The sequence below is a fragment of the Symphalangus syndactylus genome, chromosome 14, assembly GCF_028878055.3.
Source record: "Symphalangus syndactylus isolate Jambi chromosome 14, NHGRI_mSymSyn1-v2.1_pri, whole genome shotgun sequence".
NCBI lineage: Eukaryota > Metazoa > Chordata > Mammalia > Primates > Hylobatidae > Symphalangus > Symphalangus syndactylus.
In genome coordinates this window covers 101963650-101989174 of record NC_072436.2, presented here as the reverse complement: position 1 = coordinate 101989174, position 25525 = coordinate 101963650, and the positions used below count along the sequence as shown (strand labels likewise).

The following is a 25525-nucleotide window of genomic DNA, read 5'->3' as shown; positions in this document are numbered from 1 at the left end:
GTTTTCTAAAATGCGCAAAAGTCATGTACAGACATTTCATAGAAGGGGAAACACAACTGCCCCATAAATATTAGAAAGGTGCTCAGCCTCAATCTCAATCTCAATCTCAAGCCTCAGCCTTGTATTTATTTGTATTCAAGTAAATACAAATAAAAACTATAAGACATTAATTTACACCTACTATTTTGACAAAAATTTTAAAATCTAAGAATATCAAGTATTGGTAAAGATACAAAGAAATGTGAATTTTCACCCATTACTGGTGGGAATATAAAATAACAATTTGGATTAAAGTTTAACGTTACTTAGTAAAGTTAAATACACACACACATTATGATCCAGCAATTCTACTTCTAAGTACATTATAGGACGGGTCCCCAACACCTGGCTGCCAACCAATAAATCCCCTCAAACCCCATTAGGAGCCGGGCCACAGAGCAGGTGAGCAGCCTACCAGGGAGCATTACCACCTGAGCCCTGTCTGTCAGATCAGCAGGAGCATTAGATTCTCACTGTCATGGGACCATGAACCCTACTGTGAACTGTGCATGTGAGGGATCCAGCTTGTGCACCTTATGAGAATCTAATTCCTGGTGATCTGAAGCGAAAGAGTTTTATCCCCAAAACATTCCCCAACCATGGAAAAATTGTCTTCCACAAAACCAGACCCTGGTGCCAAAAAGGTTGGGGACTGGCCGGGTGCGGTGGTTCATGCCTGTAATCCCAGCACTTTGGGAGGCTGAGGCGGGCAGATCATGAGGTCACGAGATCGAGACCATCCTGGCCAACATGGTGAAACCCTGTCTCCATTAAAAATACAAAAATTAGCCAGGCACGGTGGCATGCGCCTGTAGTCCCAGCTACTCGGGAGGCTGAGGCAGGAGAATTGCTTGAACCTGGGAGGTGGAGGTTGCAGTGAGCCAAGATCGCGCCACTGCACTCCAGCATGGGTGACAAGAGGGAGACTCTGTCTCAAAAAAAAAAAAAAAAAAGTTGAGGACTGCTACATTATAGAGCTCTTATATGTGTACAACAGATGAACAAGCACAAAAATGTTAACAGTAATGCTTAAAAAGCAAAACTTGTAAACAACCAGAATGTCCATCAACATTAGAATGGACCAATACATTGCAGGAGATTTAGAAAACGAATATTACTTACCAGTGCAAATGAATGACCTAAAAGTTACACAATAACATAAATGAAATCTCAAAAACATAAAATGGGGCAAAAATATAAGTTACAGAACAATAGAAACAATATAATCCATTTATATCAAGTTCAGAAAAAAGCAAAACCAAACTGTTCATTGTTTATTAATTTACACATATGTGACAAAACTATAAAGTAATTTAAGTAGTTGATTAATCTAAAACTCAGCTATTACCTCCAGGGGAGGGAAAAGAAGATGCAATCAGGAAACCACAGAAGTCTTTAAAAGTATTAGAAATATTTCTTTTTTTTTCTTTCTCTTTTTTTTTTTTTTTTTTTTGTGAGACAGAGTCTCACTCTGTCGCCCAGGTTGGAGTGCAGCAGTGCAATCTCGGCTCACTGCAACCTCCACCTCCTGGGTTCAAGCGATTCTCCTGCCTCAGCCTCCTCAGTAGCTGGGATTACAGGCGCGTGCCACCATGCCCGGACAATTTTTTTTTTTTTTTTTTTTTTTTTTGAGACGGAGTCTTGCTCTGTCTCCCAGGCGGGAGTGCAATGGCGCGATCTCGGCTCACTGCAAGCTCCGCCTCCCAGGTTCATGCCATTCTCCTGCCTCAGCCTCCCGAGTAGCTGGGACTACAGGCGCCCGCCAACACGTCCGGCTAATTTTTTGTATTTTTAGTAGAGATGGGGTTTCACTGTGTTAGCCAGGATGGTCTCGATCTCCTGACCTCGTGATCCGCCCGCCTCGGCCTCCCAAAGTGCTGGGATTACAGGCTTGAGCCACCGCGCCCGGCCGCCCGGACAATTTTTGTATTTTTAGTAGAGACGGAGTTTCACCATGTTCATCAGGCTGGTCTCAAACTCCTGACCTTGTGATCTGCCCACCTTGGCCTCCCAAAGTGCTGGGATTACAGGCGTGAGCCACTGTGCCTGGCCAGAAATACTTCATTTTTTAACCTGTTAGGTACATACATGTTCATTTCATTATTATTTAAACCAGCGGTCTCCAACCTTCTTGGCACGAGGGACTGGTTTTGTGGAAGACAATTTTTCCACAGACTAGGGGGAGGTGGGTGGGGAAGCATGCCTAAAGTCAGTGGTCCCCAACCTTTTTGGCACCAGGACCAGTTTTAGGCAAGACAACTTTTCCACAGACTCGGGTGGGGAGGATGGTTTCAGGATGATTCAAGTGCATTACATTTATTGTTTACTTTATTTCTATTATTACATTGTAATATATAATAAAATAATTATATAACTCACCATAATGTAGAATCAATGGGAGCCCTGAGCTTGTTTTTCTGCAACTAGACAGCCCCATATGGGGGGGGGGGTTGGGGATGGGAGACAGTGACAGATCATCAGGCATTAGATTCTCACAAGGAGTACGCAACCTAGATGCCTCACATGCACAGTTCACAACAGGGTTTGCACTCCTGAGAATCTAATGCCCCCACTGATCTGAAAAGAGGCGGAGTTCTGGCGGTAATGCGAATGATGGTGAGTGGCTGTAAATACAGATGAAGCTTTGCTCACTCACCCATTGCTCACCTCCTGCTGTGTGCCTGGTTCCTAACAGGCCATGGACCAGTATCAGTCTGTAGCCTGGGGGCTGGGGACCCCTGATTTAAACTGAACATTTAAACTGAGGTTATATGCACTCTTTTCAATGTATATTTCAAAGCTTTAAGAAATTAAAATAATATTTTTCTAGTTTTGAAAGTCTTAAGTATTTTCTTCAATGAATGTTACAAAATATAAATAGTATATCACCTTTTAAAGTAAACAAAAATACTCCTATTTTTAATTTGGATGCTGAGTATTGAGAAAAACAAATAAATTGATACAACTATAAACCCAGTCCTGGTATTTAGGCATATGAGATTTTACAAGTTTTTAACTGCAATTTTTTTTTGCACTGATAGCCTAGTAATAACCAAATTAGAATTTCTTGGCTATCAATAAATAATATTTTATAAGCAACAGAAACCATTTAAAAACTTGGAAGAATTGTGATAGGCTAGCTAAAAATACAACCTACAAAATAATTTTTGTAAGGCCAGGAACAGTGGCTCACGCCTATAATACCAGCACTTTGGAAGGCTGAGGCAGGTGTATTGCTTGAGCCTAGGAGTTCAAGACCCGCCTGGGCAACAAAGTGAGACCTTGTCTCTCCAAAAAAATAATAAAAAAATTAGCTGGGTTTGGGTGGTCCCAGCTACTCAGGAAGCTGACCCCAGGAGTTCAAAGCTGCAGTGATCCATGATTTTGCCACTGCACTCCAGCCTGGGTGGTTGGAGACCTTGTCTCAAAAACGAGAACAAAAAATAATTTTTGTAGCTGTAATGCAAGATGGTGCTTATTTATTAGTAAATAATGTTCATAGTGGCTGGGTGTGGCGGTTCAGGCCTGTAATCCCAGCACTTTGGGAAGCGCGGGCGGGCGGATCACTGGAGGTCAGGAGTTCGAGACCAGCCTGGCCAACATGGTGAAACCCCGTCTCTAATAAAAATACAAAAATTAGCCGGCGACGGCGATGTGCAGCTGTAATCCCAGCTTCTCGGGAGGCTGAGGTAGGAGAATCACTTGAACCCTGGAGGCGGAGGTTGCAGTGAGCCGAGATCGTGCCACTGCATTCTACCTTGGGCAACAGAGTGAGACTCTGTCCTCGGTAAAAAGAAAAAAGAAAAAAAGAAAAAAAAGATAAAGAAAATTTGCCAAGCACGGCTGCTTACGCCTGTAATCCCAGCACTTTGGGAGGCCAAGGCAGGCAGATTACCTAAGGTTAGGAGTTCGAGACCAGCCTGGCCAACATGGTGAAACCCCATCTCTACTAAAAATACAAAAATTAGCCAGGCTTGGTGGCGGGTGCCTGTAATCCCAGCTACTTGGAAGGCTGAGGCAGGAGAATCACTTGAACCCATGAGGCAGAGGTTGCAATTAGCGCCAGTGCACTCCAGCCTAGCCAACAGAGCAAGAACCTGTCTCAAAAAAAACAAAAAAGAATGTTCATAGTTATTAAACATTGGTAAATATTTTTATAAAAACTTGCTTATTCAACCTTTTTTGATAAAACCAATTTTTTAAAAAAATTTTGTGGGTACATAGGTGCATATATTTATGGGGTACATGAGATACTTGATACAGATATGTAATGCATAATAGTTACGTCATGGTAAATGGGGTATCCATTCCCTCAAGCATTTACCCTTTGTGTTACAAACAATCCCAATTATACTTTCAGTTATTTAAAAATGTACAATTAAATTATTACTGACTAGTCACCCTGTTGTGCTATCAAATACTAAGTCTTATTTTTCTTTCATTCTAATCACTTTTTGTACCCACTAGCCATCCCCACACCCCCGCTACAAAACTTGCCTGTTCAATCTTTAAGGCTAATTGGAAATAGTAAATAGTTAATTATTAATATTTAATTCATAAGAGTTTTTTGGTGGATTTTGTTTTTGAGATGGGTTCACATATGCTAAGCAGTATAGTAGGCATCTGGGAAAAGCAGAATAAGACAAAGTTCCAGCCCTCACAGAACTTACATCACTTGCTCTATTGTTAGCTTTGTGGTACTGCATCTTTCCCTTTTCCTCTATGTTTCTGGAAAAAAAATTTAAAAACTGGATCTATGTTAATGAAAGAATAAAGAGAAACAGAGAAAAACCCCAGAGGTATCTTATGGTAAATTTTACTTTAAATTTATTAGAGTACAGATTGAAATCTAGCTAGGTCTGAGGCTCAAAAAAGAGCTTAGTGCTCGCTTCGGCAGCACGTATACTGAAAACGAAACGATACAGAGATTAGGATGGCTCCTGCGCAAGGATGACATGTATATTTGTGAAGCGTTCCATTATTTTTATTTTAATTTTTTAAAAAAAGAGAGCTTAAGGCCAAAAACATGGATCTGGGATTCATCGAATCACCTACAGGTGTCAAAGTCAAAATAAAAATGTAGATGCAAACCTCTAAATTTAACGTTTTATTTGGGAAGAAAGAATTGTAATTTGGGGCATACACATAGACTGGGTGGTCTTCGGTATGTCCAAACAACAAAGATATGGTTGGGGGTTTTATAAAGAAGAGGAAATGTTATATCTGGTCTTGACAGAAAGTTTATCGGTATTAGTAAGGCTTTGGGGAGCTGGCAAACTCCAGTTGGTGAGCAAAATTAGTCCCAGAGTTGTAGCAAGTTATCTCAGCAGACGTAGATAAAACTGGTTTTTGTTTATACAAATAGGCAGTTTTAGCTGCTGGATTTGCAGAGAATTACATTTCTAGAGCAATGTTATAGAACCTGAATGCTTTTTCCCCTTGGCCCCTCTATTGATTTAGTTGGGTATGACAAAAATGACCCAATTCGGATGATTAACTTTCACACAGGTAATAGAAATAGTACAAGTAAATAAAAATCTCCCAGTCTAAGGTGGACAGGAGCAATTTAAAGCAGAATGGAATCTTGGGAAGCACCTACATCCAAGCAGCAAGCAGATGAAGATGAGGCAAAAGAATCAGGAAATGGTGGTTAGAGTATATTCTTAAGGAAGTCAGGAGAAGTAATATACAAAAACCAGTCTCCAAGAGCTTCAAATATTGCAAAATGCAAACAGAATATTTTTAAAAGAACAATTAATGTAGCAATAGCACAGAACTAGTGGCCTTTGAGAAAAGAATATGAATAGAGTAGCTGGAGCAAAACCCAAATTATAAGCAGTTGAGGAGTAGATGGGAGGAGAAAGATGGGAAGAGGGATCCTGAATATAGACTGCTCTTGGAAAAAGTTATTCTCATACAAGTAGAAATGCTAACTGATAAGACTTTGTGAAAAGTAATCTGGCAACCACTATCAAAATTAAAATATATCCTTTGCCCAGAAAATCCACTTTTGGGAATTTATCCTGTAAAAATAAAAGGATATATATACAAAGATTTTATTGCATGGTGGCAAAAACCAAAAATAATGTAAATGACCACCAGTAAGGGAATGGTTGGATACACTGTGGAATATGATTGTTATGGGCTGAATAGTGTCCCTCCAAAATTCATATGAAGTCCTAAGCCCCAGCACCTCAGAATGTGAATGTATTTTAAGATGAAGTCTTTAAAGAGGTAATTAAGTTAAAATGAGGTCATTAGGGTAGGCCTGAATCCAATCCAAGACTGGTATCCTTAATAAGAGGAGAAAATTTGAACACGGAAGAAAGACCATGTGAAGAAACAGGGAGAAGACAGCCAGCCATCTATAAGCCAAGGAGAGAGGCCTCAGAAAAAAACAACCCACCAACATCTTCATCTAGGGCTTCTAGCCTCCAAAACTGTGAGAAAATTAATTTCTGTTGTTTAAATCACTCAGTCTGTGGTGCTTGTTATGGCACCCCTAGCAAACTAATACAACTATATGTGTAGCCATTAAAAAGAACAAATTAGAGCTATTAAGTGAGGTATTCTTAAGTGAAAAAAGAAGGTATTCTTAAGTGAGAAAACTCACAAAAAAATGTAAAATACAGTGAATTCTCAAAAAAAAACCACATATACATATATACATGTGTATGTGTAATAATAAATTAAGTATGTATTTATACACAAGCATGACAGCATGGAGAAAAATATGGAAGAATATAACCTTTGTTGTCAACATGGATTATAAATGGTCCTGGGCAAGGCAGGGATGTGAATAGAAGAGAAGAAAAAGGGGGAAAGAATGAATCATTCCTCCCCCAAAGCTCTACTAAAAATTACTCATATTTGGCCGGGCGCGGTGGCTCACGCCTATAATCCCAGCACTTTGGGAGGCCGAGGCGGGCGGATCCCGAGGTCAGGAGATCGAGACCATGGTGAAACCCCGTCTCTACTAAAAATACAAAAAATTAGCCGGGCGTGGTGGCGGGCGCCTGTAGTCCCAGCTACTCGGAGAGGCTGAGGCAGGAGAATGGCGTGAACCCGGGAGACGGAGTTTGCAGTGAGCCGAGATCGCGCCACTGCACTCCAGCCTGGGCGACAGAGCGAGACTCCGTCTCAAAAAAAAAAAAAAATAAAAAAATAAAAAAAAATAAAAAAAAATAAAAAAAAATAAAAAATAAAAATAAAAATTACTCATATTTATGCACATTTATAACATTTATGTCTATGTGTATATAAAATAAAATATAAATTTAATTAAAAATTTTCATTGGTATGTGGTTTACACCAGTGTATATATTAGCCATGGGAAAGACATATTTAAAGTCCTTTCCCACAGAAAATAACTATACACATCAAATTGCAAACGTGTCAAGTGCTAAATTCATATCATTTTTCATGTGTTTTGCTTTAAAAACAGTATGACCTTCCTAAACAACTTTTTAAAAATATTACTATGTGATAACAGAGTTCCCACCAATAAAGAAAGGAACTGACTCAAGAAAAGAGTCTCTGATGATTTTTTAGTTCCTCTTCAACTATGCTCTTTATCTTCCAAAAGTGGCATGTATCCCTTTATCAATGATGTCCTGACACAGATGGGGTGCTTTATCAAATTCCCAGTGTTTTCTCTGCTAGTGTTCCCATCTATCCTATCCTATTTTTATTTTTATTTATTTTTTTTGAGACAGGGTCTTACTCTGTCACGAGGTTGGACTACAGTGGTGTGTTCACAGCTCACTGCAGCCTTGACCTCTTGGGCCCAAGTGATTCTCCCACCTCAGCCTCCTGAGAAGCTGGGACTACAGTCATACACCACCATGCTCAGCTAATTTTTTCATTTTTTTGTAGAAATGGGTGTCTCACTATGTTGCTGAGGATGGTCTCAAATTCCTGGGCTCAAGTGATCCTCCTGCCTTGGCCTCCCAAAGTATTGGTATTCCAGGCATGGGCCACCACACGCAGTTATCCTACCCTATTTTAAGTTTCAACCACATTCTAAGAGGTATATTTAAGCTGGAATGGCAATTCACAATACATGTGATGTGTGTCTACTATCATTGGCAGTCTTCCTTAAAATGCCAACAGATAGCAACTGTGATCCAAGTGTCTTTCTACTATCTTCACCAATTAATTTGCCCATAACCTCTAAGCAGTAGATTCTAGTTTCTAGTAAACCAAAGCCATAATAAGGAAAAAACTTTTCAAATTCAAACTTCTCCAAATAAATCAGGTTCCTTGATATATGACCACTTCACAGTAAACTGATTTACTAGATGAACTAAACAGATTTCTTCACATTTATTTCTAGACAATAAAACAGTTAATCTGTGAATTCCACCTACAAATTTTTATCAATTTTCAGACTTTCTGAGTAATGGAAAGGCTATATCCCAAATATGATACATGCACACATTCAACAGATAGTATATGAGACACAGCCCCCACCCTCAAGGAGCTTAGAAGTACAATAGGGGAACTAGACATTAAACAAATAATTTATTTAAACATAATAATAAACAAAATTATCACTATGTAAGAGGCAGAGTAGTAAAAAGGTTAACTGTGGGCTACACTGCCTACATTAAAATCTTTGTTCTTTCAATTACCAGAGTGTAACCCTGCACGAATTACTTACTCCTTCTGGTAATATTACATACCAATATATTGTCAATCTTTAATAAATGTTACCTGTAGCTATTATTGATGTTCTTATTAAAGTACAGGATACCATGAGGCTACTAAATGGGTGCCTAAGTTAATCTAGTGGTTCGGAAAAGATTAAAGCTGAAAGCTGAAGGGTGAGCAGAATTTAGGTGAAAAGTATATTGGTGAAGTGAGAGGGATAACATTCTAGGCAAAGGCAGCAGACTGTATACAAGTGAAGGGAAGAGTAAAGGAAATGAAATTACAGTTAGGTAAGGCCCAGATCACTGGCCAGATACAGATGCATATACTAGGATAAGGAATACTGTAAGATGAGCAGATGTTTTCATAAGTGAGAGAGGGAACAAGAGATCAAGAGTTCTGGACTCAATCATGCTTGAGATCTTTCAGACATGCAATTAGCAAATAGGCAGTTTAACATACTAGGTATTGGTAAGCAAGCCTGGATTACATTTTTAATAATTTTATCATATAATGCCCTATCCTATCAAATTAAGAAGTGGTTAGATATTAAATCACTATAAAATAAAAATGCCCTTCCCTGACAATTCCATGTTGGTAAACAGGAAGGCTAGAGGAAAATTAGTGTAAAACAGGAACACTAGAAATGGCTTTTCCCCACATCTTTCTACTTTACTAAAACATGGCTGGATGTCCTAGGAAAGGGAGTCTGCTGACTCCTGGGCTCAACTATGGCAAATACATTCTTCAAAAGGGAAATAGTCACAGTTGCGTTGTTTTTTTTTTTTGTTTTTTGTTTTTTTTTGAGACGGAGTCTCATTCTGTCACCCAGGCTGGAGTGCATTGGCATGATCTTGGCTCACTGCAACCTCTGCCTCCCCGGTTTAAGCAATTCTCCTGCCTCAGCCTCCCAAGTGGCTGGGATTACAGGCGCCCACCACCACACCTGGCTAATTTTTGTATTTAGTAGAGACGGGGTTTTGCCATTTTGGCCAGGCTGGTCTTGAACTCCTGACCTCAGGTGATCCACCCACCTCAGCCTCCCAAAGTGCTGGGATTATAGGCACAATCCACTGCATCTGGTGACAGTTATAGTATTATGCACAAATGGTTGGGTATAGAGGCCGCTTCAATGCAAGGGAAGAGAAGAAAAACAATGCCACAGAATCACAGATCTGCTTTAGATTTCCAGATAAATCATATTAATTAGTATTTATTAAGTATTCACATAGTAATACTTCATAAGAATACTTTCCTAGACAAAATAAAGTATCTTGTTTTGTAAATATTAACCACTGCCAACATGGCAAGAACAGTGGAGCTGTCATATGATAACAGTCATGTTTATATAATAAAGTGGTCTTAAGTCTATGGTTCATGATTAACTTAGTAATTTTACATTTTTGTCACAAAACAATTAAACACAGAATATTTACAATGGCCTGAATAACACTTGCTCTTTTCTTGGAGACTGCTAAGAGGAGTTGTAATCAGATCTATCTTGGACATCTGACTTTATCTATATGATCTTAGGCAACTCATTCAATCTCCAAAGTCTCAAGTGTCTCGCCTGAAAATGGCAATTATCACCACCAGAGGATAATATGATGATCAAATGAGATCACATATCAGAAAGTGCTTTATTTTATTTTATTTTTGAGACAGAGTCTCACTCTGTCACCCAGGTTGGAGTGTAGTGGTGCAATCTTGGTTCACTGCAACCTTTGCCTCCCCTCTCCTCGCAGGATCAAGAGGTCCTCCCACCTCGGCCTCTAGAGTAACTGGGCCTGCAGGTGTATGCCACCATGCCCAGCTAATTTTTAAAATTTTTTTTAGAGATGGGGCTTAGCCACATTGCCCAGGCTGGTCTTGAACTACTGGGCTCAAATGATCCTCCTGCCTCGGCTTCCCAAAGTGCTGGGATCACAGGCATGGGCCACTGCACCCAGCCGAAAGTGCTTTAAAATGTGGTAGAATGCTAAATAATTATTAGTAGTCATTATTCACATTACCACATGAAGTAATGTGTAAATATTAACAGCTGAATTAAACATAAAAATTTAGATGAAGATTATACTCTAATTCATCAATCTGATAAATTTCTCTTTAAAGATAGACCAACAAAATTCAGTTTACCCCACTTTCCATTAGATAATCCCACATATCAGTGGTTCTTAAATCATGCCTAACAATAAACTGAAAAGCTTTTTTCTTTTTTTTTAAATGCGTGATTCTGGGCCCGACCACTAGAAATTCTACTTTAGTATGCCTGGGATGGAGCCAAGGAAGTGACTTTTTTTTTTCAATTGTGGTAAAATACACACAACACAAAATTTACCATTTAACCATTTCTACATGCACAATTCAGTGACATTGTTGTGCAACCATCACCACTATCCATCTCCAGAACTTTTTCATCATCTTGGCCTGGAACTCTGCACCAGTTAAACGATAACTCCCCAGTTCCTCCTCCCTGCAGGCTCTGGAAACTACCATTCTACTTTCTGTCTCTATGAATTGAACTATTCTAGGTGTCTCAGAAGTGAAATCATATAGTATTTGTCCTTTTGTTTTTGGCTTCTTTCACTTAGTAAAATGTTTTCAAGGTTCGCCCATGCTGCAGCATCAGAATTGCATTCCTTTCTAGGGCTGAATAGTATTCTATTATATGCATGTATATACTACATTTATCTATTCATCTGGTAACTGACATGTAGTTTGTTTCTACCTTTTGGCTATTGTGAAAAGTGCTGCCAATAAACACTGGTGTACAAATATCTGTTCAAATCCCTGATTTCAATAGCTAGAAGTGGAACTACTAGATCATACAGTAATTCTATGTTTAGTTTTTTGATGAACTGCCATACTGTTTTTTACAGAAGCTATACCATTTTAGATTCCCACCAGCAATGCACAGTTTCCAATTTCTTTACATCCATGTGGTTGTCCTTTGGTTTTCATTTTTGGTTTTTTATTTTAAATAACAGCCACCCTAATTGGTATGAAGTGGTATCTCACTGTGGTTTTCATTTCCATTTCGCTAATGATGAGTGTGCCTTTACGAAACAAAACACCTCTTGTGATACTGACAGAGTGGTCAGTTAAGAGATCATATTCTTCATAAAACACTGATCCAATATGAGGCAGCCCTCAAAATAGGGAAGAAACGAGCAAGAAAGTAGACTCATAAAGTAGTGTTCAAAAGTAGCCAACCTGGCCTGGCACAGTGGCCCATACCTGTAATCCCAGCACTTTGGCCATCCCTGGCCAACATGGGCAGATCATCTTGAGTTCAGGAGTTCAAGACTAGACTGGCCAACATGGTGAAATCCCATCTCTACTAAAAATACAAAAAATTAGCCAGGCATGGTGGCACACACCTGTAATCCCAGCTACTCGGCAGGCTGAAGCATGAGAATTGCTCGAGCCTGGGAGGTGGAGGTTGCAGTGAGCCATTGTGCCATGGCACTCCAGCCTACGCAACAAGAACAAGACTCTGTCTCAAAAAAAAAAAAAAAGAAAAGAAGCCAACCTAAAAAAGCTCCCAATGACCAAAGCTGCAACAATTTACACAACAAAATAAGTAGCAATAGTATTGGATTATAACCCAAAAAGTAAAATAAATGTCCTTGAGTCTCCTACTAGAGGGCAGTGACTGTCTCACTTATCTTTACATCCTAACACTTCCCATGTTCATGGCACTAGTATAGTCAATCAGTGGACAACATGGTGAAACCCCGTCTCTACTAAAAATACAAAAAAAAAAAAAAAATTAGCCAGGCATGGTGGCACGTGCTTGTAATCCCAGCTACTTGGGAGGCTGAGGCAGGAGAATCGCTTAAGCCTGGGAGGCGGAGGTTGCAGTGAGCTGAGATCACACCACTGCACTCCAGTCTGGGCAACAGAGTGAGACCCTGTCTCAAAAAAAAAAAAAAAAAAAACCACTCTGTGCATAAACACTAAATGCAGACTACTAAATAGCAAATAATTCATCTTCAAATGGTAGCGCCTAGAGCTAGTTTAGTTCAACAAACTCTTATCAAGCACCTTTTAATATGCCAATCCAGGGAAATGTCTGATCCAACTTTTTCTTCTATGATCATTTTTCTTCTTTGGGGGGGCTGGGGGCTGGTTGACATACTAACTGAGCTCTTACATACAGTATTTTTTGTTTATAAGAATCTTTAGCAGGCCTGGTGTGGTGGCTCACGCCTATAATCCCAGCACTTTGTGAGGCCAAGGTGGGCGGATTACCTGAGGTTAGGAATTCAAGACCGGCCTGGCCAACATGGCAAAACCCCATCTCTATTCAAAATACAAAAATTAGCCAGGCGTGGTGGCAGGCGCCTGTAATCCCAGCTATTAGAGAGGCTGAGGCAGGAGAATTGCTTGAACCTGGGAGGTGGAGGTTGCACTGAGCCCAGATCGCACCACTGCACTCCAGCCTGAGCAACAGAACAAGACTCCATCTCAAAAAAAAAAAAAAAAAATTTAGTGCTTATCGCATCTTTTTAATGTATAGTTTACGTATATCAGTGCTTTTCAAACTTAAATCACCTAGAAATTTTGTTAAAAATACAGCTTCCAATTCAGTAGTTCTTGGGTAGAGCATTTTCTGTTGTTGTTGTTTTGTTTGTTTTTTGAAACAGACTCTTACTCTGTCACCCAAGCCGGAACGCAGTGGTGCGATTTTGGCTCACTGCCACCTCAACCTCCTGGGTTCAAGCGATTCTCCTGTCTCAGCCTCCCGAGTAACTGGGACTACAGGTGCACGCCACCACGCCTGGCTAATTTTTGTATTTTTAGTAGAGACGGGGTTTCACCATATTGGTCAGGCTGGTCTCAAACCCCTGACTTCAGGTGATCCACCCGCCTCAGCCTGCTAAACCGCTGGGATTACAGGTATGAGCCACTGCGTCTGGCCGAGCATTTGGTATTTTTATCAACCTCTCAGGTGGGACCAACACTGCTGGTCTGAGGAATGTCCTTTGTGCAGTGAGAGTGTACACATCTGTTTATTTGCTGGATTTTTCCCTCCTTGAGGGTAGTGAGCATGTCTTACCTTTGTACCATAGTTCCTGGTACTTAAGTAGCTCAAGTACTGCACTATGAATAAGTGAATGAAATTACATATGCAGTGTGTTCAACTTTTGATGTTTCACCTGTGAATCCAAATGAAAAATTCAACTTTCCCATAGGTATAAATAATTGTCTATAAGCCCCTTAACTCTTTTCCAACTCCTTTTTTCTACTGTTTTAGCTCAGGAAAGCCTCACCTCATTCATGAACAAAAAAATGAACTTAAACATAACGGTATCACTCCTATTGGCATATAAAAGCACTCGAAACAAGAAAAAAAAGCTTTCCTTGTCCTCACATCCCCCAGTGTTCACCACATTCTTTGCCTTTCAGAGGCAGATTCCTCAAAAGGATCTCCACAGTCACCTTTTCTATACCAGCCCCCCAGGCTTCTCCACCCAGGGCTGTCATGGTCACCAGGGGATGCCATTCTATAATATGGCCAGGACTAAATCCCTGCCTGCATCTCACCTGACCTCTTGGCAGTATGACAGTTGACCACTTCCACTTTCTTGCCACTCCTTCTTCATTTAACTTCCAAGTTACCATTCTCTCCTAATGGTTTACTCCAGTGGACACAACATAGCCCAATTATGATTATTTCTCACCACCTACACTAGTAGTTCATACTGCCATCACCTCTTTTTTCTAAAATAGTTACTTTGCTTCATTATTACGCCCACAAAAGTCTGTTTTTCTTCACAAATTGACCATAATTAAATTTTTAACTTAAGTTTATGTCACTCCTTCGCCTAAAATCCTCAAGTGTTCTACTATCACTAGTGCTAAAGCCCTACATGAAGTGGTCCCTGTCTCTCTCTCCAAACGTAACTTTTCTCACTCTTCTTCACATATGCTATACTCTAGTCATACTGGTTGCTTTTTTTCTTTTTTCTTTTTGGATACAGGGTCTCACTCTTTCACCTAGGCTGGAGGATCATGGCTCACTGCACATACTGCTTGTCTTGATGTTTCTTGCACACCCCAAGCTTGTCTTGCTTCAAGGTCTTACACTAACTACCCTCTTCTAGGGTGCTCCTCCACCAGATTTTTTGCATTATTGGCTGCTTCTGAACATTCTGGTCTCTTCTCAAATGTCACCTCCTCAGAGAGGCTGTCCTCGACCATTATTTTTAAGAGTACCCCTTGCTTTCCTGCCTCTCAGACCCTACTTATCACAACCTGCTTTATTTTCTTTATTCTACTTACTGTTATCTAAAACTACAGTATTTCTTTGTCTGCTTTCTCCTACTAGAATGTAAAAGACTTTGTCTCATCACCCGCCCTCTCCTGGTATCTAGAACACTGCTTGGCATTTCTGTTGGTGGGTTGAATGAATAAATGAAATGATTAAAAACCAAAACACACTAAATAAATTTATAATTCAAGAAAAAGCAACTTGAAATTTTACAAAACTAAAAGAAATCTGAAAGTGTGATATGAAATAAAATATCTTCAAAGCAAGACAAATTTAAATCCACTTGAAAGCTCTTAATTAGTTGTAAAAATAGTCTCTCCAAACTAGACATTTGAGAAAAACTTCATGATACTTAAATTCCCAAATTAAAAGTTTAAAATGAAAATGACAATTTACTTCTAAATATCAAAGTGCTACAATGTTAACTTCAGAAATTTAATAAGGCAATATTACTTCTTTGGCAAACTGTGACTCTTAAAAAGCCACGTTAAGCATATACAAAGATCTCAAAAAATCAGTTATTAATACTATAGAAATACTTTTTTAAATAAATGCATTTTTTAAACTAACATGATTTAACAAAAGGATCTCTAACCTTCCAATGATCTTGAAAGATAGGCACTATTTTCCCCTACACATATAATGAAGATATACAGGCCATTCTTCCATATGTGAATAATTAAGACCTGGGTTAGAATCTTTCCTATTTCTATCATATTTTCCTGAAATGCATGATCATCTATGTGGTTAGTTCTTAGTAAACTACAGTAGTAAACAATTTCTAGTGTTATTGCAATGAGGAGGCACATTTGTGTACTCTATAGCAAAGTACTGGCAATCCAAATGACTTGGTGCCACTTGCACTTTCACTTCCACCAAGACATAACAGGGTCAGAGTCTGACATAAAGGTGTTGAGTGTTTCTGATTACAATGCCATTGCCAAGTATATAAGCAGTTCTGTTCACAGATAATTTTCACATTCAACAAATATATTCTGGTAGGTCTTCACTAAATTAAGATTATTTAACACAATATCTAGTCTATTTGTTAAGAAATGAGAGGGAATGACAAGCACAAAAGCCCAGAGACAGGAGATTGTTGAGAGGAACAAACAGCAAGGAGACCAGTGTGACTAGAGCAGGGTCAGCAGAGTTGGAGATGAGATCAGAGAGATAGTAGGAGGCCAGATCATTTAAAGACTTTGACTTTTGAGTGTGATGGAGTGGCAATTATGGAAAGCCAATTGGAAGGCCTTTCCAGTCTCTTTATAAGGATACATTGCTACTTTAATTGTAAGGAACAAAAAATTCATTGCTATAGTTTCAGATTCCATGTTGCAATTAACTTAAAAGAAACTACCACTTGTGGGGTTTGACATTAAAGAAAAATACAGTATTCATAATATCTGAAAAAGCTGTTACATACCTTAATTCTTTTCAAATACTGAATGTAGGAGGCTGAGTTTTTCTTCATATATTTCAACTAAAACAGCATATCACAAACGGGTTGAATGCAGAAACAGAAAATGATAATCTAGATTGTACTATTAAGAGATTTGCAAAAAATACTAAACAATGCCACTCTTTGCTAATTTTTTTTGTTTTGTTTTGGAAAACAGTTTTCTCTCTTTTTCTTTTTTCTTTCTTGGAAAACAGTTATCTTAATATTAAAAATGTTGGCCGGGCGCAGTGGCTCACACCTGTAATCCCAGCACTTTGTGAGGCCGAGGCGGGCGGATCACCTGAGGTCAGGAGTTCGAGACCAGCCTCAACATGGAGAAACCCCATCTCTACTAAAAATACAAAATTAGCCAGGTGTGGTGGTACATGCCTGTAATTCCAGCTACTCTGGAGGCTGAGGCAGGAGAATTGCTTGAACCCGGGAGGTGGAGGTTGTGGTGGGCCGAGATCGCTCCATTGCACTCCAGCCTGGGCAACAAGAGCAAAACTCCATCTCAAAAGAAAAAAAAAAACTATATATATATATATAAAATGTTACTGTTGTTAACATGTAATGGGTTCGTTATTTTTAAATAAATCAGTAATTATTGAAATTTTTTCTTTTATTTAAAAATTGATGGGTATAATGCATACAAACAGTACTTTTGGGGAGTCTCTATAATTTTTTAAGAGTGTGAAGGGGGCCGGGTGCGGTAACTCACGCCTGTAATCCCAGCTCTTTGGGAGGCAGAGGCGGGTGGATCACGAGGTCCAGAGTTCAAGACCAGCCTGACCAAGATGGTGAAACCCCGTTTCTACTAAATATACAAAAAATTGGCCAGGTATGGTGGCGAGAGCCTGTAATCCCAGCTACTCAGGAGGCTGAGGCAGAGAATTGCTTGAACCCGGGAAGCCGGGAGGCACAGGCTGCAGTGAGCCGAGATCGTACCACTGCACTCCAGCCTGGACAACAGAGTGAGACTCTGTCTCAAAAAAATAAATAAATAAAAAATAAATAAAATAAAGACTGTGAGGGGGTTCTGAGACCAAAAAACTTGAGAACTACTATCTACCAATCTAAGATAACCCTGGAATAACATTCCCAATTACCAGTAACAATTTCTAAGGACTCTTTGTTTGGTTAACTATGAAAAATCCATTTACAAATAACTTAGCCACATACAGCCTCTTTATAAGGATACATTGCTACTTTTCCCTATTCCCCTACCAAAACCACAAGCCATAAACCTGTTAGTCCAGTGGTTTTCAAAACTTTTAGATGGAGAGAAGCTCCCAAGAGAAATCTTCACTGAGCCACAATATATAATACAAATAAAAGTAGGGCCAACCAGGTTAAAATGGGGGTGGTGTCCTCAGTCTCCAGTTCATCCTTCCTCTCACCTACCATAAAAGCCACGTAAGGCACTTCATACAGTTAGACTGAATGAGGTTTAAAAACCTCTGTTATAAACCAGCTGTTCAAATTTGCTGCTTGCAAAAATTTCAGAAAGATTCTGGCATTGTTTCACAATGATCATTTTCAACTCCACCCTCCAGTAGACACCAGATGTATGGTGTTTGCATCTACACAGAGAACCACAAAACTGTTTAAATCTCAGAGAATTCTCAGACTCCTGAGAATATCTAGAGATTCCAGTTTGAGAAACTACTTGAGGACTGGTAGATGGGTACAGGTCAACCTGAAAAGGCTTCCTGTAGGAAGACACACTATGATTAAACTAGGGGAGAAGTCTTAGCTCAGAGATGAGAGATTCGGTTAGGAAAAGCTAAGGTAAGGCATATTTCCTAGGTTATCAAGAGAACTAACAGCCAGGCAGAACGTGGCTCGTAAGTACCAGAGTTCTGCAGGCTACATTCAAAAGTTTGTGTTTGAGACACTGAAATAAGTCCTCATTCTCCTGAATCTGGGGCAGAAGTGCATTTCCTACTCTAATGAATTCTCTATTCTAGTCAAAATTAAAATGATGAAAACACACCAAGCCTTAATAGGAATACTTGCTTCTGAGATAAAAATTATTTCAGTTCCACATACTCTGAAATTTATATAGGATAGAGCTGTGTGCAAAGAGGACAGAGAGGAAACATTAGAGTTTTAACAATGAAGCAGGAAAATTATTTTAGCAACATTCCAGAATGGTTGAAATAGACTGTTGGGTGTGTAGAAGCCTAGATATGTGCTGACCAAAGGCAATTAGGAATAATGTGACAAGTCAGTCAACGGTGCTTTCAATCTATTTTTAGTGTTTAATAGCATTTACTATGCATTTTACAGTTGATACTTGAGAAACTAGATGTTTATGTGGAGCTATTTGGCTACCCAAATTCCTCCTATAAAAGAAACAACGCAGATCATCTAATTTAGAAAAACAAACCTTGATTGACTACTAAGGTGAAGGGCTAAGGAAAAAGAGATTTTAATAATTCAGTAATTATTAAAATGAACATCTAGAAGCTATAACCTAGACAGGGGAAAGCAAGACTTTCTCCTTAAGCAGACTTGGCTAGAGACAAAATTTTTAAAAGAAGGAAGAGGACAGCCTTATATTTTTACTATTACATATCCCTTCCTCATCATTCCCTCTAAACTTTCTAATAGGTTTAAGACATCTCTAAGAAACAATCTGTTCATTCTACTCAATTTTACATAAGTTTATTGATGGAAATCTGTGCCACATCTCATTAGCACATACTCTTCAACTATCTTCTTTCTCATATGTTTTAAGAGCAGAATAAAAGAGATGCCTATAAGACATACCTTTTAAAAATTATTTATCAGGCTAAATTCATGTATTACTTTGGTGTAAAATAATCAAATAGCATTTAGCACAGGATCAAGTCATTTCAAATATCTTAAGCTTATTTATTACCTAATAAAATGTTACCAAAGAGATCTGTATTTGAAAGTCACTAAAATGTCTTGGCTGGCTGGGCGCGGTGGTTCACACCTGTAATCCTAGAGCTTTGGGAGGCCAAGGCAGGCGGATCACAAGGTCAGGAGACCGAGACCATCCTGGCTAACTAGATGAAACCCCGTCTCTACTAAAAATACAAAAAAATTAGCCGGGTGTGGTGGTGGGCGCCCGTAGTCCCAGCTACTCGGGAGGCTGAGACAGAAGAATGAAGTAAACCCGGGGGGTGGAGCTTGCAGTGAGCCGCGATCGCGCCACTGCACTACAGCCTGGGCAACAGAGCGAGACTCTATCTCAAAAAAAAAAAAAAAAAAAATCTTGGCTGAAATACATATTTACTTTTCTTCAAGCAATATAAAGAACTGCCAGAAATAAACTCCCTAAGAGCTACCTATACCTACCAATAATTAGCTACACAATCTTGGATTAAGAGATTTAACCAATCTCTATGAGGGATAGGGAGAGTTGGATGATCTATAAAATCTCTTTAAGCTATAACATTCTTTATTGTTTTCTTAAACTCAAGGAAATTCATGAGGATCTGACAGGAGACAAGCCTATGGAAAAAAGTAGACTTTATGTATGGCAAGAGTTTTAAAAGAAACCCAACAATTTAGGCACTAACCATGACCATGTAACACTTTATATATATAAATATATGCAAATTGAAGAGATGCAAATATGAGCTATAAATTAAAATTTTGTCGTTTTTATCAGGTAGAAATTCCTACATATCAGCATATTGCTAATTCTTTATGACAGTTATAGGGACCATTAAGGAAGCGGTCCATGAACCAAAGCATCAACATGTTCTGTTAAAAATGTAAATTCCTGGATGCCCCACTCAAGACTTTCTGATTCAGAAACTCTGGGAATGCAGGCTAGCAAAGAATGTTTTAACAAGCTGTCCAAGTGATTCTGATGCTTGATAAAGTTTGGCAACCACTGATCTAAGGCACAAGATCTCTTTTTTTCTTTTCTTTTTTTTTTTTTTTTTTTATTGAGATGGGGTCTGGCTCTGTCACCCAGGCTGGAGCACAGCAGCGCCATCTCAGCTCACTACAACCTCCGCCTCCCAGGCTTGGGCTCAAGTGATTCTCCCATCCCAGCCTCCCCAGTAGCCGGGATTACAGGCATGCACCATCATGCCCAGCTAATTTTTTGCATTTTTGGTAGGGATGGAGTTTCACCATGTTGCCCAGGCGTGTCTTGAACTCCTGAGCTAAAACAATCCACGTGCCTTGGCCTCCCAAAGTGCTGGGATTACAGGTATGAGCCACTTTGCCCAGTGAAGTTAATTCTTAACCCTTGATTAAAACAGTTGAAGTGCTGAAAATTATCATTTCTTGGAAATTAAATGTCTATATAAGCTTTAAATTAACTATTTTTAATTTACATATTTTTATTAGGAAATGTTTTTATCAGTACAGCAAAACTAAATTTTAGAGACACTGGGCATCATTAGTTTAGATATCATTAGTTTATCACAAAAGAAAGATGAAAATTATTTTACATGATAGAAGATTTCAGAATTACAGAATGGGCAGCTTCATGTTGATGCCATTTATTTCAGTCTATATAGTTTGCAAGAATGTCACTATCTTTAAATGAGAAGTAATCCTTGTTGTCTAGAACTACTTTGGTGCCTACATATTCTGAGAGAACTTTATCTCCAACTTACATGTTAACTGGTTAACTCTCCACCCTTTACTTTAGAGTCTGATCCAACATCTACTGTTGCTTACAATACTTTTCCTTGAGATTTTTCTGGAAGCATGTCTCCTGTGGTTACAGTTTCAGGCACAATCCTTTCATCAATACACGGTCATACAGTGGAAGAAACCTTCTAAAAGCGTGTGCTGACAAAACTCCCACTGCTGCAGCTTGTACTCTGCTCTCCTAAATTAACTATTTGTTATTAATCACAATACTATATCTATAAGAAGACTTCACATAATGGGAAAAAATACTTGCAATTCATATATTTGATAAGGAACTTACATTCAGAATATATAAAAAATTTGGCTGGGTGCGGTGGCTCACGCCTGTAATCCTAGCACTTTGGGAGGCCGAGGCAGGCAGATCACGAGGTCAGGAGATCAAGACCATCCTGTCTAACATGGTGAAACCCCATCTCTACTAAAAATACAAAAAATTATCCAGGTGTGGTGGCGGGTGCCTGTGGTCCCAGCTACTCAGGAGGCTGAGGCAGGAGAATTGCTTGAACCCGGGAGGTGGAGGTTGCAGTGAGCCAAGATTGTGCCACTGCACTCCAGCCAGGGTGACGAAGCGAGACTCCATCTCAAAAAAAAAAATTCTTACAACTGAACAGTAAAAAGACAATCCAATTTTAAAATGGGCAAAGGATCTGAATAGATATTTCTTCAAACAAGATCCACAAATGTTCAATACGCACATGAGAAAATGTTCATCATTAATTATTAGGGTAATACAAATGAAAACCACAATGAGATATCACCTCATACCCACTAAGATGGCTAGAATAAAAAAGACAAGTGTTGGTGAAAATATAGAGAAATTGAAACCCTTCCACACTGCTAGTGGGAATGAAAATATGCAGCTATTCTTAATAGCCAATAGGTAGAAACAACCCAAATGTTCATCTATTGATGAATGCACAAGCAAAAATGTAGTATACGTCAATGCAACACAATACTATTTAGTCATAGAACAAAATGAAGTACTGATACATGCTAAAATATGGATAAACCTTGAAAACATTTTGCTAAGTGAAAAAAGGCAGTCATGAAAGACTACGTATTATGATTCCATTTATATGAAATCCATAAAGACAGAAAATAGATTAATGGTTACCTGAGGCTGGAGGTTTGGAGGATGACAGCTAAAGGGTATGGAGTTCTTTTTGAGGTGATGAAAATGATTTGTAATTGATTGTGCAATGGTTGCACAGCTCTGTAAATATACTAAAAACTACTGAATTGTATAGGTTAATACTAGTTCCTTCATATTTTTTTGGATGGCATACCAAAAGCCCAGGCAACAAAAGCAAAAATAAACAACTTGGACTACATCAAACGAAAAAGCTTCTGCACAGCAAAGGAAACAATTAACACAATGAAAAGGCAACCTACAGACTGGGAGAAAATGTTTACAAACCATGTATCTTTTTTTATTGTTTTGGAGACAGAGTCTTACTCTGTTGCCCAGGCTGGAGTGAAGTGGCACGATCTTGGCTCACTGCAACCTCCGCCTCCCCGGTTCAAGTGATGCTCCTGCCTCAGCCTCTGGAGTAGCTGGGATTACAGGCCCTGCTAATTTTTAGTAGAGACGGGGTTTCCCCATTTTGGCCAGGCTGGTCTCAAACTCCTGACCTCAAGTGATCCACCTGCCTCGGCCTCCCAAAGTGCTGGGATTACAGGCATGAGACACTGTGCCCAGCCAAAACTGTTTTTTTCTAAAGAAGACATACTAATGACCAACAGGTATATGAAAAGGTACTCAACATCATTAATCATCAGAGAAACGCAAATCAAAACCACAATGAGATATCATCTCACACCTGTGAGAATGACTCTTTTGGTAAGAGATAACAAGTGTTGGTGAGGGTGTGGAGAAAAGGAAACCCTTGTAGACTGTGGATGGGAATATAAATTGGCACAGCCGTTATGGAAAACAGTAATGGAGGTTCCTCAAAAACTTAAAAACAGAACTACCATATGACCTAGCTGGGTATGTACTCAAAGGAAATGAAATCAGCACCTGGTAGAGATATCTGTGCTCCTGTGTTCACTGCAGTATTAGTCACAATAGCCAAGTTATGGAAACAATGTATCAATTGACAGATGAATGAAAAAAGAAATTGTGATACACACAGATACACACAATGGAATATCATTTAGCCTTAAAAAAATGAGATACTGCCATTTGCAACTACATGGATAAACCCAGAGAACATTACACTCGGTAAAATAAGCCAGATACTGAAAGAAAATACTGATGACATCGCTTATATGTGGAAATCTGCAAAAAGTCTAACATACAGAAACAAAAGAGCAGGCCAGGCATGGTGACTCATACCTGTGATCCAAGCAGTTTGGGAGGCCAAGGCAGGAGGATTCCCTGAGACCAGGAGTTCAAGACCAGCCTAGGCAACATAGTGAGACCCTGTCTCTATAAAAAATTTAAAGAAAAATAGCTGGGTGTGGTGGTACACACCTTTAGTCCTAGCTACTTGAGAGGTTGAGGAGGGAGGATCACTTAAGCCCAGGAGGGGGAGGCTGCAGTGAGCCGAGATTGCACCACTGTACTCCAGCTTGGGCAACAGAGTGAGACCTTATCTCAAAAAAATAATAAAATACAGCAAGGAGACATGGAAAAAAACAAAAACAAAAACGTGTTTAACTGCCTTTTAGTCCATTTGCATTGCTATAAAGAAATACCTGAGACTGGGTAATTTATAAAGTAAAGAGTTTTACTTGGCTAACAGTTCTGCAGGCTGTACAAGAAGCGTGCCGCTAGCATCTGCTTCTGGTAAGGACCTCAGGAGGTTTCCAATCATGGCAGAGCCAAAGGGGGAACAAATGTGTCACATGGCAAGAGAGAGGGGAAGTGTGTCACGCTCTTTTAAACAACCAATTCTCACATGAACTAATAGAGCAGGAATTCACACATTACTTCTGGGACAAGGATGGCACCAACCCATTCATGAGGGACCTGCCCCATGACCCCAAACACTTCCCACCAGGCCCCCACTGTCTAACACTGAGACGCGAGATTGGAGGTGGACAAATTTCAACATGAAATTTGGAGGGGTCAAATATCCAAACTATATGAAACTGCAAAAGTAGTTTCATTATTATGCCTAAATCAACTGTTGAACAACTAGATGATACAGAAATAAACTTTATGTATATAGCATTATATGTATCCTGACAGCACTCTAGGCACCCATCCTAACCATACCTGGTTTGAATTATATTTATTTAGAAACTATCAAAATTTTGTTCCAAATTTTGAAATTTCCGACAAAGCAACATTTATATTAGGAATATAAGGAAATGTTTAAAATATACTTAAAAAAAAAAACAGAAAACAAACTAGCAATGTCTCCTTCATAAAATGCTTGACAAACTTCAGAATAATTTTTTGCTTTTAATTACCAGCAGTATATAGGGAAGACGGGTTTTCAAAGTTGAGGACTTCCCAAATGTACTCCAGGTAACACCAGGTGAAGGTGAGGGAACAGCTTAATGCTACTCACTGCCTGTGCAAAAGAAAAAATCATTTTTTATGACCTGCCTATATACTGAGTTTCATTTTGATTCTTTTTTTAATTAAAAAGTACTACTTTAGGCCAGGTGCAGTGGCTCATGCCTGTAATCCCAGCACTTTGGGAGGCTGAGGCAGGCAGATCACTAGGTCAGGAGTTCAAGACCAGCCTGACCAACATGGAGAAACCCCATCTCTACTAAAAATGCAAAAACGGGCCAGGCGTGGTGGCAGGCGCCTGTAATCCCAGCTACTCGGGAGGCTGAGGCAGGAGAATCACTTGAACCTGGGAGGCGGAGGTTGCAGTGAGCTGAGATCACGCCATTGCATTCCAGCCTGGGTGACAGTGCGAGACTCTGTTTAAAAAAAAAAAAAAAAAAAAAAAGTGCCATTTTGGCCAGGCGTGGTAGCTCATACCTATAAACCCAGCACTTTGGGAGGCTAAGGCAGGAGGATTGCTTGAGCCTATGAGTTCAAGACCAGCCTGGGCAACCTAATGAGAGTTCATCTTTACCAAAGGGGAAAAAAAATTAGGTGAGTGTGGTGGTACACACTTGTAGTCCTAGCTACTCAGCTAGACTAGGTTGACGTAGGAGGATCACTAAAACCCAGGAGGCCAAGGCTGTAGAGAGCCGTGATCATATTACTACACTCCAGCCTAGGCAACAGAGCAAGACTCAGTCTCAAAAAAAAAAAAAAAATTCCGCTTCGTTTTAAAAGGGTTATTGAGGGGAAACAACAAGGATTTTGAAGTCCAAAAGATCAGGCTATATAGATTCTGGAAAAGAAAGACTGGTGCGGCCGGGCACGGTAGCTCACGCCCGTAATCCCAGCACTTTGGGAGGCTGAGGCTGGTGGATCACTTGAGCTCAGGAGTTCAAGACCAGCCTGGCCAACAAGGCAAAACCCTGTCTTAGAAAAATACAAAAATTAGTCA

At 39.5% G+C, this 25525-nt stretch overlaps 1 protein-coding gene and 1 non-coding gene across 4 annotated transcripts in view; one reads left to right on the top strand and one right to left on the bottom strand.

Annotated features, from left to right (window-relative positions):
• The window catches only part of SOS1 (SOS Ras/Rac guanine nucleotide exchange factor 1), a 152069-nt gene that overhangs the window by 103895 nt on the left and 22649 nt on the right, over positions 1-25525 (bottom strand). The window lies entirely within an intron of this gene.
• Positions 4921-5024, top strand: LOC129463267 (U6 spliceosomal RNA). The gene has a single exon (XR_008651072.1). It is a non-coding gene; the product is annotated as a U6 spliceosomal RNA (small nuclear RNA).